Raw genomic sequence first — 22,621 nt, 5'->3', positions numbered from 1 at the left:
AATATAAATCAAGTTTTGGCATTAAAGCAGTCTCAAATATATGAGATACTCTCATATTTGAGAAGAATTTGGGAGGAATAAAGGCTAGATATTTTACTTCTCCCTCTTCCATTTCAGATTGCTAACTTTGGGTATATTCATGCATTTTCAGAAAAAATAGACTGAACCTTAAGAACAAAGCACTATTAGTGGTATTTTCAAAGAGAAAAAAGATACATCAAAACTATTAAACATATACATTATTGAGATCCTTTATATGATAAACTAAGCTTAGCTATCTTTAAAAATATAATGTATTTGAATTCAGACCTTTCTATTTGTGTATGAAAACATGTCTCAGCTCACTGGAAAAGTAGCAAACATATACATTATGCCACCTAAGGCATAACTACTTGAAGGTGCCCTTCAATCAGATGCCATAAATTACATCTGGAGGATGAAGGAAATTGCAATATGAATATACATAAATCATTAAAAGTACAATCTGTCTTTTCAAGCTATGTATGAAATGGAATGAGACAAACTAGAGGGCCATATTTCAATATTGAAAGGAAACCAAGAATAATTTTTGCTGGATGGAGAATAGTGACGTGCTATTATGATAAAAATTTACTCCAAACTGCCATTAATGTCTAGTATAGAGAAAATATAGCAATTATTATTATTATATTAAATAAGAGAAATAAAAATAGCTGAGTGTGTGGCAGAAAAAGGGTGGATCAAATAAAAGGTGGCATATCTTAATTATAAGACAAATGAAGCAATGAAACATTTGGCATGGAAAATTTCCTTTCATCGCTATCAAAGTTGGCTTCAGATCTAGTAAGAAATTCTTTTAGAAAGTTTTTACAAAGGACATTGTTTACAAATTTGCCAAGTTCATGTAAGAGATAACCTTTGAGATTGCCTTGTAGTTCAACAAAAGATATCATAATCTAGTTAAATATAACTCGATATTAAAATTAACTCATCTCAAAGTTTTTTCAACTTAGTTCCAAATGTTTAACGTAGCTATAGAAAGCAAGAGTTCAATGAGGAAAAATGACCGTTTGAAGTAATAATTTTGGCACAGGGAAAACAAGACACACATGTAAGCTTTTATAATATGAAGCAGAAAAGTCTATATCCTAGAGCCAATTATAGAATGACACAATTGCCTACACAAGAGGAAATGATAGATGTGTTCATTCCAATCCATTACTGAAATAAAGGATTTCTCGTATGTAGAATGTATGCATGTATATACATGTATATGTGTGGAGAAAAACGTATTTATTAATTATGTAAATATAGAGAAGAAAATAATTACTCCTGGAGAAAAAAAATGACTTAAAAGTATTTTAAATGTCTACGAGCTGGGTCATTCCCTGTGAATCTTTCAAAGACATTTTTGCCTCTATTTCAATTTTCTTCTGTCATTTCAATTTATAATTATAAAAAGAGAACATTGCTTAGTGGTTAGGATAATGGGATATCATGATGAAATTATTAACAGAGGAATCTGAGACCTTGAGATGAAAAGAAATGTAAAGTACTATCTTTTAGTAATAAATGTCATAACTTAGAGTGTGCCCACAGCAACTTTAAGTTTCAGTGACAGGGGACACACAAAAAAGAACATATTATCTGCATTTTTTGTAATTTTTCTGGCTGCCAGGTCCTCTGCTCATTGCTGCAAATAAAAGGAAAGGACAGACACTGTGTCTGTTTTTAACAAATGGAGGAGGCAAGCAGAGTAATGAAATTATTGGTAAATAACAACTGGGATCAGTACCTCAGAGGAAAGATATGGAGAGCAGAAAGAGAATGTAACAGAGGGCCTAATGCGCTCTGAATAATGATGGAATGGAAAGCTTTCCTCAGGAGGCTGAAGTACTAAGCAGCAAACCAAAAGAAGGAATGATGTGGAAGATATTCTAGGCAGAGAAAACTGCAGGAGCAAAGGCTCCATTTGGAGAACGACCTTAAAATATTGAAGGAAAAGAAAGAGTCCATGTGGTTGGGGCACAAAAGCTATAGAGAAAGTGGAGCCAGATGAGGTTGCAGAGCTAAGCAGGACTTCAATCCTGTGAGCTTTTAAGGCTCACTGCATTAAAAGTAATGGCAAAAACCACAATTAGGTTTGCACCAAACTAATAAGACAAATCCAGGCCCAATTTAATTACAAGTTGAAATTTAATGGTGTTTTAATCTGAGAGATGAGATATGGTAATAGGAATATTTACCTATCTTTCCGATATTCAAACTAATTGTATGATAGGCATATGGGTCCTGGACCGTGTTCACTGGAATCGAGGCCCAGGTTAGTGAAAGGGAATGTGGAAAACATGACCTATTAATTCCTAGGGATAAGGGTTTGCAAAGAATAGACTGGATTGGAAGAACATTGATCAAGGGGAAAGTATGGACTGAAGTGTGCATGGCTCTCAGCCTGGTAGGAAACCAGGGCACAATTTGAGGTGGGTGGGGGGCACTGGGGTATAAGAGGGCAAAACACTGCTACACACACTTAGATATTTTCCTTTCCTTCCTGAAAGAATCAGCTGATCGTGTGTTTGACTGCATTTGGTTCCTACTGCTGCTGTGACAAATTGCTGCACGCTCAGTGGCTTAATACAACAAAAATTTGTCTTCCAGTTCTTGAAGGTAAGAAGTCCGAAATCGTCCCACTGGGTAGAATCAAGGGAGACATTCCCTCTGGAAGCTTCAGGAGAAAATAGTTACATTTGCCTTTTTCCGCTTCCTGGGCTGCCCCCATTCCCTGTCTCTTGTCCCTGTTCTGCCATCACTTTAACCTCTGCGTCCATTGTCACATCTCCTTCTGTGCCTCCTGGCTCCCTCTTTCACTTACAAAACCTCTATGAGGACACTGGGCCCAGGATAATTGTCTCATTTCAGGATCCTTACACATGTCTACAAAATCGTCTTTGTCATGTAACATAGTCATAAGTTCTGGGGATTGGCTGGCGGACATCTCTGGGGGACCATTACTCTACCTGCCACAGTGACACAGCTAAATTTCTGGGAATAATGGAAAAAAGTGTTCTAATTATCCAAACCTCCATTCTCAGAAAATAGTTGATATGAAAAGTACCTTCAGCAATAGTAGAAATTGGGAATATATGTGTGTGTGTGTGTGTAGTTATATATATATATATAATTTTATATATATATATAATTTTATATATGTATATATATATATATATATAAATTTATATATATGTGTAGAGAGAGAGAGAGAGAGAGAGAGAATAAAAAGGAAGAGATTGAAGAAGAACACAAAGGACCAACTCAGATTTTATCTTGTAGACAATGTGCAGATATCTTCCAAGGGCTCAGTAGAAGATATCTAGGCAGGATACCCTCAATAGAGTCTGAATTAGAAGAGCAGAGTTGGCAAGAAAGGGTTGCACCTCTGGAAAGAAAGGTGCTAGCCCACTTGAAATCCCACTCACTGCGGGTGGTCAGTGGGTAGTTAGCTGTGCTAGGCTGCATAAGGGAACGGTCACACCAAACTGAATGTCTCTCTCTAATTTTCAATCAACCCACTGCATGGAAATCTTTTTCTGCCATTCATTTATTCATGGATCTACTCATCCAACAAATATTTCATGAGTACCTCCACACTTATTACAGGTTCCCTGGCTACAGCAGTGAATAAAACAAGGTTTCTCCTCTCGTAAAACCTATGTTCTAGATGGGAGAGAAAGACATTAGAAAATGAATAATTTGTAAGATGGTATTAGGTAACGCTAGTCTCTAAAAGGGAAAGTAATGCTGAATAAGGTAGTAGGAGGGAGAAAAGAAAAAGAAATAAGAGACATATGAGCAGGGACATGTGAGCAGAAACCTAAAAGAGAGAAAGGGAGTTACCTAAATGGATTTTGCAGGCGCATGAGGAGGGGAAAACAAGAATCAAAAGCTTCTCCTTGGCATTCTTCGTGGGCACTGAGGAGCCAGTATATCCAGGGATGAGAACACGAGGGGACAGTCGGAAGATAATGAGGTTAGGAAGGTGTCCTAGGGTGCGATCGTGTAGGTCAAGCTTCTGGATTTTATTGTTAGGCTATTGGAACATGGGAGTGAGGAGATCTAATTTGCATCCTAAAAGGTAAGCCGCAGTTTGCCAGCTTCCAAGGGGGCAGGAGAGCAAGAGAAGATAATAAAGCTAGTACTTCATTGTTACAGGGAGTAAGTAGGCCAGCTTTAATTAGAATTCCACTAGAAGACTGTAGTATTGAGAGGAAAGGAAAAAAGTTGTCTTTGTCTGTTTGTGCTGTCATAACCAAATGCAACATACTGGAAATTTGTAAACAATAATAATTTATTTCTCATGATTCTAAAGGCAGGAAGCCCAGGATCAAGGCACTGACCAGACTGGTGTCTGATGAAGGCAGCTCTCTGCTTCCAAGGTGGTGCCTTATGACTATATCTTCAGAGTAATTCTGTCCATGATTTGGAAACCTCTGTCATCAATATTCAGCTTCACTGAACAGGTTGAAAGGCATGAATAACCACACAAGCAGACAGTTGGCCTCTCCCTGGCAATGGTTCACTATCAGGCACAGAATCTCTTCCCTGAGAAAAAGAGTAAAGCCAGAATGGAAGCATTGGAGGCCAGACCAGGAAGGAACGCTAGGTAAAGAAAGCCACTCCACAGCTAGATAACCACAGGAAACAGGGAAAAAATGGCCAGGGCCGAGAATCCATTACTGGAGGAGGTATTGATCTGTGAGCTCCCTTAACTCTTTGGGGCGCTGGAATTAAAAGGAAAAACAATCCTGGTAATAGAAACTTACCCTAATCAACAATCATCCTGAAAACAAACGAAAAATGGACTCTGGAAGTGTTCAGATGTATGGTAGTAGTACCCAGGTATGATCTACCTATGTTTCTGTGGAGTAACTTTACAATCAGAGGTATGTCTCTTATTTTTCCATAGATGACATATAATTTTAAAAGCAATAATGCCTATTATTTAATTTGCATCATAAAAGAAGAAAAGAAGTAGCACTTAAGAGGTGTATTTAAAATAAAGATGTACTTAAGACAGTGCCTTTGTGGTACCTCCTAACTCTTTGAGACTCTGTGGGTAGCTATGCAATATCTTTCCAGAAAACATGTACAGAAAAGTTCAGCTTGCATTTCAAATAAAAGAACATTTACCCTCATATATAGACATTTACCAGTGTAGTATTTTATTATATAAGACTATATAACCCCTTATTTGAAAAGATTATGACAACACTAAATATCAAACCTCACTGAATATTGCCACAGCTCTAAAAACAATTTAATAGTTTATAAACTAAATAGGAGAGAATAAAGCAGTGTCAGTAACAACAACTACAAAATATAAGGCCTCCCAAGGAGAGCAGTTGATAAAGAAACTAGAAATTCGGAAACTATAAACCAGAAAGTGCAAAAGCTTTTAAAAAAATATTTATCATGACTTTTTAACTCTTTTAAAAAATGTCTTCTAAGAATATACCACAATATTAATGATCATGACATTATGGAAGTGTCATTTGAGTTTATTTTGACTTAGATTTCTCATTTTGGTTCTGTTTCCTTTTCAATATGTACTAAGTGTTTGATATGTATAAGTTTGAACAATACTTAGGAATTTCTGTTCAGGATGTAGAAAGATGGAAAGAGGGCCACTCCACCTGTACAACAAGGCGTATGTCAGAAAATCTGCAAATCAACTTTTATTGAACGTATCTGAGAGCTGAGGTCACAAGGTGCTCTGGTTTAAGTATGGTTTGCTTTTCCTTACCAAAGTCACATTGAAATTTCATCCCAATTTAGTGATGTTGAAAGCTGAAGCCTAATGGAAGGCATAAACCCTGGGGGCAGATTCTTCATGATTGGCTTGGGGCTGTTCTCATGGTAGTGAATTCTCTATCTGGTGAGACTTAGTTTCCACAAGAGTGGGTTGCTCTAAACTCAGCATTTTGTCACTTTGCATGTGTTTTGATTGAAGATGAAACAATCAGTGAAATTAAATCTCTAGCCATGTTGACTAAAAAAAAAGAAGAGGTAGATTGCAAATGTCAGGAATAAAAAAAAGGGACATCTCTATAGACCCTGTATGTATTACAGAAATAATAAGGGAATATTATAAGCAACAATTTAACAAACTATATTCAATGAACACATTTCATAAAGACACAAACTCACTCAAGAAATTATGTATATATGACATAAATCTATAAATTTTATTTTTACTTATATAAAAATATACTTAGTATTAAATTTTATTTTTATTTTCATTTATGTATAAAAACTGCATTTGTAGTATAAATACTACAAGAAAGAAAACATAAAGCTCAGATAGTTTCACTGACAAATTCTACCAAATGTGTAAAGAAGAAATAATGGCAATTTTACATAAACTCTCCTCAAATTTAAAAGAAGGAAAATGTCTCAATTTGTTTTATGAGGTTAATATCACCTTACTGTCAAGCTCAGACATAGATATTAAAAGAAAAGTAAAGATCAATTTTCCTCATGAAAATAAATGCCAAAATCACAATAAAATTTTAGGTAATTGAAGCTAACAATATACAAAAATATAAATCAAAATACTGTTTGTTCAGGAATGCAAGGATAGTTGAACATTCAAAAATCAACTAAATTAATTCATCAAATTAACCAACTAAATAAGAAAACTACATGATAATATCAATAGATGCAGAAATAGCCTTAGGAAAAAATAAATATCCATTTATCATGGAAAACTTTTAATAAACTAAGAACAGAAAGGACCATCCTCATCTGAAAATGGATAACTATAAAAACTTACAGTGAGAACCATACTTAATAGTGAAAGAGCAAATGTTTAATTCCTATGATTAGGAATTAAGCAAGGCTATCTGCCTTCATACCTCCATTCACCAGAGTACTGAAATTTCTAGACAATGTAATAAGGCAAAACATTAAAATAAAATATATATGGACTAAAATAAAATAAAATTTTCTTTCCCCGGAAATTCTAACTGTTTACATAGAAAATTGTAAAGCATCTACAAGACAGATTCTAGAATCAATCTGTGAGTTTAGCAGGTCACAGAATGCAAGTCAATACACAAAAATAAATTGTACTTCTACCTTCCATCAGTCAATAATTAGAAGTTGAAATTTTAAAACATACCATTCACAATAACAAGAAACACATCAAATGATTGGATATGAATATTATAAAATCTTTGTAGGGTCTGTATGCTGAAATGTACAGAATCCTGATGGAAGAAATCAAGACCTAATAGAGATACACCATATCCATGGCCTGGAAAAGTCACTGTTGCTAAGATGTCATTTCACCTGCAACTCTCCACACACTCAATACGATTTTAACAAAAAATCCAGCATTATTTTTTCAGAAAAACCAAAGATTTAATTTTAAAATCATAGGAAAATAAAAAGGCACATCTATAAGTAAATAAATACATAAGAACAAATTTGAAGGAGTCACACTACTTGATTTCTAGACCTATTATAAAATTTTTCTAGTCAGGATAATACAGTAAAGAGAGAATAATCATGTAGATAAAGGAAACAGAAAAGAAAGGCCAGAAATATACCCACATATTTATACTCAATTGATTTTTCAATAAAAATGCCAAGGCAATTCAATAAAGAAAGAATAGTCTTTGGCAACAAAAGTGCTGGGACAATTGTATACTAATATGCAAAGACAAAATAACAAAAAACACAACATCATACCTTATATATCATTTTTAATTCACACTCTATACAACAATCAACTCAAAATGCATCATAAACTAAGTGTAAAATGTAAAATTCTAAGACTTCTAGATAAAAACATGAGTGAAAATATTTGTGATCTTGAGTTAGGCAAAGGTTTTTAAGATACAACACCAAAACAGATTCCATAAAAGAAAAAATTATGATAAATTAGACATCATCAAACTAAACATTTCTTCTTTGGAGGACAGTGTTAAGAGACTGAAAAGACAGAAAACCCATAGACAGGGGAAAAAGTTCGTAAATTATGTATCTGATAATGGATTTGTAACCATTCGATATATAAAAATCCTCAAAACTCAGAAATAAGAAAGCAATGCTTTTTAAACAATGGCCCAAATATCTGAAAATTCAAATAGAAAATTTATGAATAGCTAATAAACATATTAAAATGTGTTCAATATTGTTAGTCATTGGGGAAATGCATATCACTATCGTGATATTACTATGCATTAATGTATTGGCTAAAATGGCTAAAATTGTAAACAATTCAAAATGCTAACAGATGCTGAGTAATTGGACTGTCACACATTGTTTTTGGCAATGCAAAATAGTACAGGTACTTTGTAAAATAGTTTGGCAATACATTACAAAATTGAACATGTACTTAATATAGTGACCACTCTGATGTGTTTATCCAGGTGGATAAAAGTTTCTGTTTACACACACACACACACACACACAAACCTGTACACAAACTATTACAGTGGCTTTATTCATGAACTGGAAACAACCCCTATAATCCTCAACTGCAGAATGAATGAACAAACCAGAATGCAATTAAGTAATACAATTGCACAGTAATGAAGAATGAGCCACTGATCCACACAACAACATGGATAAATCCCAAAAGGATTATGCTGGGTAAAAGGGGCTAGACTCAAAAGGTTCCATACTACATCATTCCATTTGCATGTCACTCTTTCAGAAGCAAAATATCAAGGCAAAAAATAGATTCATGGATGTCAGGCCTGGGAGCAGTCTGGCGGTTGACTACAAAAGAGTTTATAGGGAGGTGGAGCTGTTCTAAATCTTGATGATTGTGGTGTCCTATGACTGCGTATGTTTGCCAAATTCTCAGAACTTTACACCAACACACACAAGTCAATTTTACTCTATGTAAGTATGCCCTAATTTTAAAAAATGGGAAAAATTAAATATTAAAAACAACCAAACATTATTTTAATAATATTAATCAGAGATGTATACAAAAAAATGCATGTGGAAGAGGCTTACAACTATTTATTTTCAATAATATTTAGCAATAATTAAATATTCATCAGCCTGAGAAGGTTAAATTTGAAACACACACAACAATCATTTTTATAAAAGGAAATTATAACAATTACCAAAAAACGTTAAAGTATATTGAGAACGGTCTTACAGACACACACACACACACACATCCAATGGCATATCAAGATACTTGAATATTTTGTACTGCTTCTGTAATATCTTTGTATACTAATTCTTGAGGGTTTATATCAACTTCATCCGAACATGTTTTTATCTTATCCCTGCATAGATACCTAGAAGTTTCTGGTGAAGAAAGCTTAAAATTCTTTGTAGCATAACTTCTAGAAGCATCTGTTGTGTCATTAAGAGATTGGCTAGGTCATAAGATGTTTAGAGAAACAAAATGAATGCACTACATTGCAGCAAGTGTAGACTGCAATTTTTCATGGGGCATCTTTATTCAGTAGGTCCCCCTCGGAACCCAGGGATACTCCTCAGTTTGTTCTGCTGCAACTAATATGCTACAAGCAGCAATTTATTTGTTGTTTGCCTTTAACAAAAATCCAACCTGATGCAGTGGATTTCAAGGCAACTGAAACTGAGTATATCAGGCACATAATAGGGTAGAGGCTGTCAGAGACCTCAATTCCATGACCAGCTCTACCACACACCAACCACAAGATCACAAATAAGAGTCTCGGCTTTTTAGCTTCTGTTTTCCGATTTAAGAAATGGAGACTGGAAGAAGAAATTCTCATGCCTTCATTCATTTGACAGTTACATTTTGCACATGTACTGTGCATGCACTGAGCTACAAACATCAGCAGGGGCATTTTCTGAAGCTTTCCATGGCTGTGCAGAAAACCCATTCATCAAATAATAATACTCATAAGCAGATAAATGCTTGAAACAAGGTCAAAATATTCTGTGAGAGTCATAGAAAAGAGACACTGGGCCTAGACTAGGATTGAGGCTGTGGAATAAGGAGTAGGAAAGTTTCTCTAAAGACATATGTAAACTGAGATCACGCAAAAAAAAAAAAAAAAAAAAAAGGAAAGAAAAGAAAGAATAAAGGTTGTTAACTGCCAATAGGTGAGTATTGGATAAAACTGACTTATTTTGTGCTACAAAAACATGTAAGCAGTGTCGAGCACTAATGAAATATCTGAGCTTCTGACAGGCATCAAGTCAGACTAGAGGAACTCTCTCCAGGATCATCTGCAGCTCCTGACAAAACTGTTGGATTCAGGCAGAACACTAGGTTGTAAGTAACAACTGCAGGCTCACACTGGAAAAAATCTTTTCCTGAATATTGAGTCTTACTGCTCGCCCAGCTTTCTCCTTTTTCAAGCCATGCAAAGCTTTTAGCAAAGGAAATTTCTCAACACCTAACTGGCTACAATCAATGTGCTCCACATAACTCTCCACTGTGAGGGCTATAAAAATAGAATCTGAAATTTAGGCCTGGGACTCCGGGGAACAGAAACACAGACAAGTGAGAGAAAGTGCTTCCCTTTGAATTCTGATACCTGACATTTGGACCTGAAAAGTCGGTGCAAATGACAGAAAGTAAATCAATGTAAGAAATGAGAGCCGCACTGGGAATGATGTCATCAAGATTTTTCCTATTTATTCCCCTTCTTTTTAAACTTTGACCCTGTGGTTATAAGATCTTGGAGCTTTTGAATACAGTTTTCTACAGGTAAAGCTCATCTGTAGACCTGTTTATTACTGAGGCTGCTTTGAACAAGCCAGGACTGAAAGAATGATCTCTTCTCTTCACCTGACCAATCTGCGCATTCTGTGGGAGGCTTTCATGGAATTAGGGCAAGAGAGCAGGACATGAAGCCAATGCTTAGCAATCCAGGGTATTTGTTTCCTTTCCCCACAGTTTCCCTCAAAATTAGTAAAAGGGCCAGTTAATGCTTTCTACCACCTGCTAAGTAACCCTCATCTTTAGGTGGTCTTCATCTTTATGTGAAGAAGAAATTTGCCTCCTGGAAACTTAGATCTACCTAAAAAGAAGTAGAGATTTAGAGTGGAAAGAAGGCTTACAGTGACTGTAGTTCACACACCTTTTAAGAATAAAATAATGTGGGAGGCCGAGGCGGGTGGATCACAAGGTCAAGAGATCGAGATCATCTTGGTCAACATGGTGAAACCCCGTCTCTACTAAAAATACAAAAATTAGCTGGGCGTGGTGGCACGTGCCTGTAGTCCCAGCTACTCGGGAGGCTGAGGCAGGAGAATTGCTTGAACCCAGGAGGTGGAGGTTGCAGTGAGCCGAGATTGTGCCACTGCACTGCAGCCTGGCGCCTGGTGATGGAACAAGACTGTCTAAACAAACAAACACAAAGAATAAAATAATGGAGCCCACATAGATTCTACGACTTTCTCAAGACATTACTTCTGTGCTGTGGACTTAAAAACGCTGATGATGGACAGAGGGTGTTGTGTGAATGATCTGTAATATGATTTTGTGGCTGTTAGGCTGTTAGCCACTGTTTTAAATGATGATCTGTCAGGGAACCCAGACCACATTAATCAAGTCTTCTTGAGATGGTCTTCCAAATATGTTCTGTTCTTTCCACGCTCCGGCCCCAGTTTCTCTAAACGCTCATCTGTGCTTTGTTCTATCTTATTGAAGATACTGGAGTAGATTGCATTTCCCCGAGATGTCTTCCTCAGTCCTCATATCTACATGTTGTTCTGTAATGTGACTTGCCACATTCCCAAGCAGGGTGGATCTATATTTGCCTCCATCAAATGTTGTCAGGCTTTTCATGGCTTCCATATAGATTTGACACTGTGTGACTTCCACGATTGGGTCTTAAAAAGCAATGCAGCCCCACCAAAGTTATTAAAATGACAAGCATATGAAAAGACACTCTCATCACATTTCATCAGGGAAACTGAAACAACAATGAGACACCACACACAACTCATCTATTAGAATGGTAAAAAGCCAAAATGCTGGCCGCACTGAATGGTAGAATGGTGAACAGCAGGAACTGTCATTCATTGCTGTTGGAACGCAAAGCTGTGCAGCCATTTTGGATGACAATCTGTCAGTTTCTTATAAAACTAAACATACTTCCTCCCATATGATCCAGCATTTGAAAGTGCATGGGCACACAAAACCTGCACGTGGATGTTTATGGCAGATTTACTCATAATTGTCATAATTCAGAAGCAACCAAGGTGTCCTCCAACAGGTCAATGGAAAAATTAACTGTGGCACATCCAGATAATGGAACATTAGTTAACACTAAAAGAAAGTGAGCTATCAAGCCATGAAACGACATGAAGCAATCTTAAATGGATATTGCTGTGTGAAAGAAGCCCATCTGCAGCAATGTAAGACATCACTGATAAATATGCCACTGTGGTGGAATGCTGATGGAGAGACAGAGATTTATGGAAACTCTTCATACTTCCTGCTGTATATTGCTGTGAACCTAAAACTGCTCTGAAAATTAAGTTTATATTAAAAAATAATAATAATGCATCTCTCACCTGAGTATCCACCACTGTTTTTGGAGGGCTGGGCCACATGTAAGAAACATATATTGTGAGAAAGTCTGGGAAATATGGAGAGGCTACCTGTGAGTGCCCCCGTCCTTACCCAAAGGTCAGCCTCAGCAAAGGAACCGTAGACAGCAGCCACTGCCAGACTTGATGAAGACACCCCAGTCAATCCAGCCTCAGCTTTCAGTCCCTGAGGATTCTTACCAAGGCATCAGAAATCACCAAACAGAGACAAGACGCCTCTGCTGTGCCCTGCTTGAATTTCTGACACACAGTCTGGGAACACAATAAAATCATTGTTGAATGCCCCCTGTCTTTGGCTGGTTTGTTTTTGCATCATTGGTAATTGGTCTACTCCCTGACTGGCTAACCTGGGAGAGGGAGTGCCCCGCAGGGCTGTTTCAGATCCCAGTTTGCAGATGAGGCTTTCTGAGTCCAGCCCTCCATGAGGCACCATATGAGCTCAGGACACCAGTGAATGCCTGTCTAGGCTTTGGGCAGGGATTCTCAACTTGTGAGGTCACAAGGCACTCAAGAGAATAGTACCACCGAGTGTTCATTCTGAGACTGAGCTTCTCTCCAATAAAACGGAGACCGACTGTGAAGACGAAGGGATAGAAGCAACACCTCCCCGACACGGGACACCAGGCAGTGCAGAACAGTAATCCCTAAAGAGGAGAAATAAAACATGAGTTCTATGATTGCCCTGCCTCATTGTCCAGAGAAAGCTTAGATAATAACCGCAGGAGGGGCAACTGAGGCAGGACCCTGCATTCACCTTAGTGGAAGAGATGGACTTGGAAATCCACAGAGGCCAAGACAGGTAAACAGCAAGGAGTCATGCAGAGAAAGATCCTCAGAGGCCTGCCTTCCACCTTAGAAGGCAGGTATCATCAGCATACGTGTATAAGGAAACAGCCCAAGGCTGGGGAAGAAATCACTAGAAAGGAGCAGAGAGGGAAATCACTTAAGCTCACTCAGAAACAAGAATACTTTATGTTCCCATTGGGGAAAGCAGACACAAGGCACTGGATGGAGCACTCAGAAGGGTCTTGCTGAGCGTGGGAAACACCAGGGCTAAATTAAATCTACTCTTGTCCCAACATGTTGTTAAGCTCATTCTCAAAAGATCAAACTGTTTCCAAGTCACATGACTGCATCTCAGAGCTAAAATCAGAATATTTAAAATACTCTGTACCAACAAGGTAAAAATACAATGTCTAGCATCCAACTGAAACAACCAGACATACAAAAAAGAATAAAAATGTGACCCATATGGTAGAGAAATCCCAATACATCAAAATAGACCTAGATATGACACAGATAATAGAATTGGTAGACAGAGACATTAAAACAGTTATTATAAATATAATCCAAATATTCAGAAAGGTGGAGAAATACCTGGGCATTTGTTAACCAGAACTTTGGAAGGTATTTTTTTAAGTCCCAAAGTGAAATTGTAGAGATGAAAAATATGTCTGAGATGAAAAATATACTAGATAGGATTAACTGCAGATTGGACACTCCACAAAAAATGATTAATCAACTTGAAGACATAGTAATAGAAGTTATCCCAAATGAAATGTACAGGGGAAAAAGGTTGGAAAAAAAAGAGAAAGAAACAGAGAAGCCAGACAATTTAAAAAACAAACTGATTGGGAAGCCAAGGTGGGCGGATCATGAGGTCAAGAGATCGAGACCATCCTGGACAACATGGTGAAACCCTGTCTCTATTAAAAATATAAAAATTAGCTGGGCGTGGTGGTGCACACTTGTAGTCCCAGCTACTCGGGAGGCTGAGGCAGGGGAATTGCTTGAACCCAGGAGGTGGAGGTTGCAGTAAGCCAAGATCACACCACTGCACTCCAGCCTGGCGCTTGGTGATAGAGCAAGACTCTGTCTCAAAAACAAACAAACAAATTAAAAAAAAAAAAAAAAACTGAAAATGCTGGAACAGGTAAGAAGTGAGGAAGATATTGAAAACTAATAAACAACTAGAGGCCAGCAAGATGTAATGTGTCATTGGTTAATACAGGACAAATTGCGCTGCTGCTGACTACACACCATGACTCCGATATCGTCTAAATGTACACATTTCTGTTGACCAGAAATAAGCAAGGTCTTAAAACAGCTGCCCCTGGCTAAGCCAAAATGGTAGGCACGAAGGATGAAATTCAGAGAGATGAGATCACTGAATGTGAGTGAAGTCACTATTTAAGATTATCAACTGCCACTTTGTAATTTCTACATATTATTTATTTTATTATACATTTAACCATAGTTTTACACAATAGATAAAATGTTTAGTTACAAAGATAGCAAGTGATTTTTAAGCTTTTTATTTTGAAATAATTATAGATTCACAAGAATTTATACAAATGTTACAGAGCAATCCTGTGTACACTTCACCCCATTTTCCTGATGGTTACATCTAACATAATGATTGTACAATATCACAGCACATTGACACAGGCATTGGGTGTGTGAAGCTCCATGTCATTTAACCCCTGGTGTAGACTAGTGAACACCCCACCTCAGGAGACAGAGCTGGTCCACAGCCACAAAGATGTCCCTCATATCACCCCTTAATCATGACAACTCTCATCCCCCTACGCCATCTCTGACTCATGGCAACCACTAATCTGTTTGCATATCCATAATTGTGTCATTTAAAGAATGCTGTAGCAGTGGAATCCACAGAATGAGACCCTCATAAATGGGCTTTTAACACTTAGCATGACGCTCTTGAGATTCACCCAAGTCATGTATATCGATACTTCATTCCTTTTATTCCGGAAGAGTATTCCTTTGTATTAATGCATCACAGTTTATTTAACCATTCACCTATTGTAGGATATCCACAATGTCCAGCTTTTGGCTATTACAAATAAAGCTACTATAAACAGTCACATACAGGTTTTGTCTAAGCTTAAGTCTTCATTTCTCTGGGATGAATGCCCAGGAGTGTAATAGGTGAAATTGCCAATTTCGAGAGTGGCTGTACCATTTTACATTTTGACCAGCAACAAATGAGAGATCCCATTTTTCACATTCTTACCAGGATTTGGCACTATTGCCATATTTTATTTTGGCTGTCCTGATAGGTGTGTGGGTACCGCTCATCAGAGGCTTACCTTGCATTTCTCTGATGATTATTGATATTGAACATTTTCTTATATGCTTATTTGCCATTCATTTATCATCCCTGTGAAATAACTCTTCATGTCTTTTACCCATTTTCTAACTGCATGTTTGTTTTTTACTGTTAAGTGTTGAGATTTCCTTATACATTTTAGACATGAGTTATTCGTAAGATTTGTTATTGACACATATTGACACATATTTTCTTCCCAGCCTGTAGCTTGTCTTTATATCCTCTTTACAAAGTCTCTCACAGAGAAAACTTCTTAGTTTTGATGAAGTCCAATTTATTGATTTTTCTTTTTATAAATTGTGTTTTTGGTGTCATATCTAAGAACTGTTCATGAAGCACTGAAAAAAGTCCCAAAGATTTTTCTCCTATGTCTTCTTCTAAAAGTTTTAGAGTTTTGGGTTTTACATTTAAATGTATTATTCACTTTGAGTTAATTTTTGTATAAAATGTCAGCTTTAGTTCAAGTTTCCCTGTTTTACCTATAGATATCCAATTGTTCCTACACCATTTATTAGGAAGAATGTTCTTTGTACATTAAATGGTTCTTGCACATTTATCAAAAATAACTTGGCTGCACTTTCGTGGGTCTATTTTGGGTTTCTCTATTCCGTTCCATCGATCTGTCTATTCCTCTGCCAATACCACAGTATTCATCACGATAGTTATATAATACATTTTGAAATCAAGTAATTTCTCACCCTTTATTCTTTCTCATAATTGTTTTAGCTATTGAAGTTCATTTGTCTTTCCATAACATCTTAGAATAATCTTATTTCTAAAACAATTTTGCTGATAATTTGATAGATACTGCATTAACCCTGTGTATCGATTTGTGGAGAATTAACACCTTTACTCTGTTGTGTCTCCAGTCCATTAACCTAGTATATTTAGGTCCATTTATTTAGACCTGTGGCTCATTTCAATAGCCTTTGGTAGTTTTCTGAATCCAAGTCCAGTATGTATTTTATTAGATATACACCCAAATGTTTCATTTTTTGAGTGATGATAATGAGATTGTATCTTTGATTTTAATTTCTATGTATTCATTGCTAGTACGCAGAAACACAATGGATTTTTGGTCTTTTGTATTCTATGATCTCACTAAACACATTATTTAGTGCTAGAAGGTATTTTTTGTTTTGGTTTTGATAGATTCTTCAGCAATTTTACATAAGCAGTGAGTTCATCTGCATACGTGGACAGTTTTATTTCATTCTTTTCCATCTATTTGCTTTTGTTTTCTTCTGATGCCTTATTACATTGATTGACATTTCTAGTACCATACTGAATAAAGGTGATGAGCATGGACAGCCCCAACTTGCTCTCAAATTTAAGAGGAAAGTATTCGATCTTTCATTATTAAGTGGAATTCTAACTTTGGGGATTTTGAAGATGCAGTTTATCAAATTAAGGAAGTTTCCCTTAGTTCTAATTTTCTGTGAGTTTTTATTATGAGTTGTTGTTTGATTATATCAAATACTTTTCCAGCATCAATTCATTTGAAAATGTGATTTTTCTTCTTTAGCCTGCAAATGGAGTGGATTACATTGCCTGGTTTTTTCACTATTGAGCCAGCCACATCCAATTCATCATGGTAGATAATTCTATGTATGTATTGCTAAATTCTATTTGCTAATATTTTTCATCCATACTTTTTATTTTACAAATAAGGGATTTGGCATCCATATTTATGAGGAATACTGATCTGCACTTTTCTTCTTTTGTATTGACTTTTTCTGGTTTTGATATCAGTAAATATAGTATATGACCTGACTTTGGATATGTTCTCTCCTCTTTTAGAGAAAACATTGTATAAAATTAATGTCATTAATTCATCTTTAAATACTTGCTTGAATTCTCCAGTAAAACGATGTGGGACCGGAGAGTTTTGGAGGAATCTTTTAAATTGCAAATTTAACTTCCCTCGTAGACATAAGGCTAGTCTATCATATCATCTGCTTCGTAATGGAAAAGTTATAGTTTTTTGAGGAAATAGTCCATTCCTTCTAAGTGTTCCTATTTATGTGTGTAGAGTTGTTCCCAGTAAATGCTTATTATTCTTTTGATTTCTGCAGTGTCCGTAGGGATATTTCTGTTTTATTCCTGATTGGTAATTTGTTTCTCCACTTTTTTCTTGCTAGTTGTGTTAAAGGTTTGCAGTTTTAGTGACTTTTTCAAAAGCCAGCTCTTTGATTCTTAGGTTTTCTATAAGTTCTCTGTCATTGGTTTTATTAATTCCTGCTCCTATCTTTATAATTTCCCTCCTTCTGCTTGCGTTAGGTTTCCTTTGTTCTATTTTCTTTTCATATCTTGATGGAGGAGCTTAGATTATTGATTTGAGACTTTTTCTATTTTCTGACATGAGTTTCCTTTTATGAGCTTCCCTCTCAGAACTGTATCACCTGCATCCCATAAGTTCTGATATGTTGTATTTTTTCATCCTCATTCAATTCAATATACATGTATATTTAATTTTATTTATTACTTCTTCTGTAGCCAATGGATTACTTAGTACTGTGTTGTTTAGCTTCTAAGTGTTTGGCTATTTTTCTGTTATTTTTCTATTATTTACTTCTGGTTTGATTTCACTGTGGTCAGAGAACAAAGTCTGTATTGTTTCAGATATTTTAAATTTCCTTAGAGGTTTTCTTCCCCCCATGATTTAGGATATGTTCTATTTTGGTACACAGCCCACGGGTACTTGAAAAGAATATGTATTCTACTGTTGTTGGGGAGAGTACTCCATAAATAGTGATTAAGCCTGTTGGCTAAAGATGTTCTTGAGTCCTTTTTGTAATTTTTATGCTATTATTTTGGACAGTAATAAACTAAAAACTAAAGAAATTAATTGTAATAAATAGGAGAGACAATAATAGATAAACATAAAATATAAAATGTTCCTGTGTCAAAAGAAAAATACCATACTGAGCAAAGGATAGAAGGAAACATATATCAGAGAAACAAATACAATGACCAACAAACATTAAAAAATTTTAAGCCACATTAGTAGTTAAAAATGGAGATTAAAATGAATAAATATTTTTTTGACTCTTTAATGTACTAAAGGTAAAAAGGCAATGTTAATTCCAGTGATGATTTGTTGAAACTAAACTATTCTTACTGGAGTGGAAATATAAATGGTGAAAAACTTTCAGAGGGAAATTTGGCATTTTATTTATAATTTTCATATGAAAAATTTCTTCAAGAATGTGTTTACTACCTTTCTTTGTTGGATGAAAAAGAAAGAAATAATGAAGTTTATTTATAAACTAAAATGTTATTTTAAAATTTACCCAGAGACAAAAATATAATAATCACAGTATTAGTTAAATTGTTCTCATTAAGTAATATAAAACAGTTAAGGCAACAGTAATGAGATACCAGTCTGGGGAGTAACGTTTCAAAGAATATTAAGTTTAAGAAATGAATTGGTACGGAGCAGACAGTGGTCAGAACAAGAACAAGGAATACAGTAAAAGCAGTGAAGCTGGATCAAACCGTGTGGTGGACATGGCTCCCTACCTGCTTCTGCACAGCACAATGAATTTTCTGACTTACACCTCCCTACTTTGAGCAGGAATCTTTGTAGGGAGCACGGTCACCATCCAGGTACTGTCCAGGAAGGGTCACTAGCACACTTTTAGTCATCAGTCACCTTCATTTAGATGCCTAAACCAAGAGCGAAGGAAGGAATGAGAATGTAAAATATTTTATGCCATATTTTCCCATTGAGTCCCATTTCAAGATTGAAGAATTAGATATTTCATTTCATTGACTTATGAGGATTAATTACCAAATGTTCTACTCAACTTTTTCGTGATTGTTTTGTGTTGTGTTTGGTCTTTAGCAAGGATATTTCTATTTTACTGTTACATTCATGCCAATTAATTTATGTACATTTTTATTGTTCCTTTCTTTCATAAGCTTTTGGTTTGACAAGCTTAAATATCACTTGACTCTCACCTCTAACCCACTCAGTAAGCGTATTCTATTTTCCCATTTCCCTATTTTTTTAGCTTCCATTTTTAGTTGGCTATTAATACTTTATAGATCGTATTACAAGTATCTATTATAGTTTCAGCCCATCTTCACCTTAAGTTAGTCTTAGATTTACAGAGAAATACATTCTGTTTTCCCTGCTGTTCTTTGTTGCCCAAGTTTCTTCAGCAGTCTCTTGTTTGCATAAAGCCTATTTTCTAGTATAATCCTCAGGAAGTGTTTCTGAATACAAGATTCCCAGCTCTTGCATGTTTAAATTGTTTCTTATTGCTTTGAATCTCAAAGAAATTTGACTGGATAAAGAATTCTTGACTTGCATTTTTCTTCCTCGAGCTTCTTGATGGTGGTGTTCCACAGTTGTTTAATGAAACAGTTGGTATCATGCTGATTTTCTTTCCTTTTTCAGTAAATTGCCTGGTTGCCTGGGGTCCCTTGGGATATTTTTCCCTTTATCTTTATGTCTACTAGCTTTGCTAGGACAGTTTTTAGAACTGATTATTTTGAAAAAATTCCCCAAAGTACATAGTGGGTTCTCCTCATATGTAGTTAAATCTTTTATTTAACAGATATTGTTCTTCAGTTATAGTTTTAAATATTCATTATCTCATTGTTTTATGCTTTCTCTTCGTTGACTCTAATTACGTATGTTAAGACATCTTCCCCTGTATTCTATTCTCTCCGTCACAAAATTTATATCAAATATTGCTTACTTCTGTCTATGGTATTTTTATTTTCTTAATTTTTTACATTCCTATTCTTCATCTCCCTATGGTACTTTTGGTCATATCTACTCTACTTTGGGGTTTTGCAGTTGAGTTATTCGTTCTGAGATGCTTTTGTCTGTTTTGTTTTTTAATTTATAGTAAGAATTTTGTTGACTCGCTTTTCACTCTCTTCTAGTTGCCCATTTCCAGGAATTTTGAAATTTTAAATACATGATAATCTGTTTTATGTGAAGCTGCTTTATTTAATTAAATTTGATTCATTTTTATATTCTGTGTTGCAATTTTTCTGTATCTGATGGTTCTCTTTGTAAAACCGTTTTCGTTGATGCACTTTGTTTGACTTTGTAGGGATGTTCATGGTGATCTTTTCACAATTCCTAAGTAAGATGTTCCTGAGCCAGCAACAGCAAGCCATGCTGGGGTGGGGAAGGGGGTGGGGTTACGTGGCTCTCTTGGTTTCTTAGTTCAAGAGTGCCCTCTTCTGCTGCTGCAGTAGGTACACTTGCTTTAAGTAAAGGAGCCTGATTTACCGTTATTAACTTGATCAGCTTTCTTCTGATTCTTTAAAACTAACTTGATTCAGTAAGGCCTGCTTTCCTTGTTGGCTTTATGACGAAGCCTCTGAAGGGTTCTTGTCCTGTCCCCAAGGCATCTTTCTTCGTGAGCAATGCACCTTCTCAATGCTGCCGCCCTGCACACGCGCACTTCCAAGTCATGCCTTTCCATTCCCTGGCGGCCAGTGCTCTGGGACCACTGAGTTTCACACAGGTTTCCAATGTTTCCCATTCAGGAAGAGGCTCCTTCCTGCGAATAGACTGGTTGTTACTGTCTATGTTCATCATCATTAGGATACAACCACCCTTCCTCCCCCTACTTCCACCCTTCCTCCCTCTACTTCTGATTTTCAGGTATGGTATTTGCTAAGATGTTTATTTCCACATTTTTAGATAAATGAAGTTTGTCTTATTATCTGTCTCCAAGTTCTACACTAGCATGAGTTCTGGATAATTCTATACATCCTCTCCACTTGTCTCTATGACTTCTTCCAGGACTTATGGAAAGATTATCCCTTTACTACACAAAATCTGGTAGTTCACCTCTCTCAGGTTTACTTTCTCCTTGTAGCCTAAAATTAACCTGAAAACCTCTAATCTAGTAATTTCATTTCTGTGAAGTGAAACTAAAGAACGCTTGTAATTTAAATAAAAATGTATGTACAATGAGATGAAAGAAAATATTATCATATTAAATTTGAAATTAAACTGTCCAAATAAAAATAACCTTTTTCAGTCACAATCTATAATACATTTTGCCCTTACAAATCGTGTTTTTGATAAATAATGATTAATGTGGAAAAACTTTTTGTTCATTGGAAAATTAAGACACAAAATCTTATATCCAACATGACATCACTTTGAGTATTTAGACACGTATATACATAGATAAAAGGCAAGAGAGAAATATTGACTGCACAAACATTTAATGTAATGGGGTGTGATTATGTTTATTTATAGGTTTTTATAAATTTAAAAATTCCCTCAAATTCCTTCAATGATCATATATTTTTCTATCCTTTTTATGCACTTTTAATGTATATAAAAACATTTGGCGTTTTTAGAATGGTTTTAAAATTTTAGAAAAGCAACAATAACAAAAATAGGAATACTAACAACCAAATTTTTTGTATATCAAAAATAATGCATTATAATGCAACAAAGGAACAAATCTCATTCATAGCAGCAAGTAAAAAGCTTTTACAAATCAAACAATAAAGTTAACTGGTCTCATCTATTATCCAAAATCATAAAACATTTCTGTGAAACATAAAGGGAGATATATGCTTTGAATAACTTAATTTATTGGCTGCATTCATGCTTAAAATTCTGGAATTATAAACGTGCAATTTTCCAAAATTGATTAATACATTAGGCCACAAAGTCACATTTATGCATGTTTATATCTATAAAGCTAAAGTCACAACTGGAAGATTCTGTAAGAAAGTAAGACTCAGAAAAATAAGAACACAGGAAGGAAATTGTACTTTGTCATACCTATACACATTCTATAGCTTCAATAATTGAAAGTGCTGTTGACATAAATGAGCATGGATGGAAAGAAAGGAAAATGAAAGAAAAAAAATATAAACATTTCACGATTATAAAGATAGTAGTCCGAATCAGCAGGGGAAGTGTGTGGTGTAGTATAAATA

This window comes from Sapajus apella, unplaced genomic scaffold (assembly GCF_009761245.1).
Source record: "Sapajus apella isolate SASKATOON/1434 unplaced genomic scaffold, GSC_monkey_1.0 scaffold54, whole genome shotgun sequence".
Lineage (NCBI taxonomy): Eukaryota > Metazoa > Chordata > Mammalia > Primates > Cebidae > Sapajus > Sapajus apella.
This window is presented reverse-complemented; position numbering follows the sequence as displayed.